Below are 809 nucleotides of genomic sequence, written 5' to 3'. Positions count from 1 at the left end.
ACCCACAGGGGGGGTCGCGAGCCAGAGATGGGGGGGGGGTCGCAAGTTGATTTCCAAATATAAAATAAAAATTTAAAAACAATTAGAAATAGCGTATGTTAGCCATGATTTTAAGATAAAACTGTTGTGTTATTTTGTGTTGTCAATATGTATGCTCGTGTTTGGATACGCCTATAGTGCGTGCGCGGTTGCGCGCACTGTTTTAATACGTTAATAATGGGGGGGTCGCAAGTCACTTGCACCGTTACTTTGGGGGTCGTGGGCAGAAGGTTTTGGGAACCCCTGATCTAGATTACTTAAATACTTTATCCTCAGATGTGAGTCAACTTATTTTATCTAGTGTTGGAACAAACGGCTGTATTTTACGCGAGTCGATTGAATCGGACGGTCGTTGGTTGGCCTACCGAGTTAACAGATTCGGTCACCGGTTCGAGGGGATGCACAAGACATAAAGTCTTCTGGGATCGGTTGATAACTCAAACTTGTCGAGAACCTAGACACCTGTTTGATTACATAGACTCACTCCACTCAGTCTTTGTCAAGTTATGCCCCATGTCTCTTTATCCTCCTCTTTCAGGGTGGTGTCTCCTTTGTCTTTGGGCAGATGTGTGTGTATGTGTGTGTGTATGTGTGTATGAATATGAATATGTTGTGTGTGTATGTGCATATGTAAAGAATAAGAAAACGTTGTGTGTATGGGGGGTGTATGTGTGTGTGCGTTACTTCCATACATCACAGTCAGGTGTCAGACTTCTGTCTGTTGCAACTTTCTGTTCTTGACACACACACACACACACACACACACACAC

This window comes from Etheostoma spectabile, chromosome 23 (assembly GCF_008692095.1).
Source record: "Etheostoma spectabile isolate EspeVRDwgs_2016 chromosome 23, UIUC_Espe_1.0, whole genome shotgun sequence".
In the NCBI taxonomy this organism is placed as follows: Eukaryota; Metazoa; Chordata; class Actinopteri; order Perciformes; family Percidae; genus Etheostoma; species Etheostoma spectabile.
This window is presented reverse-complemented; position numbering follows the sequence as displayed.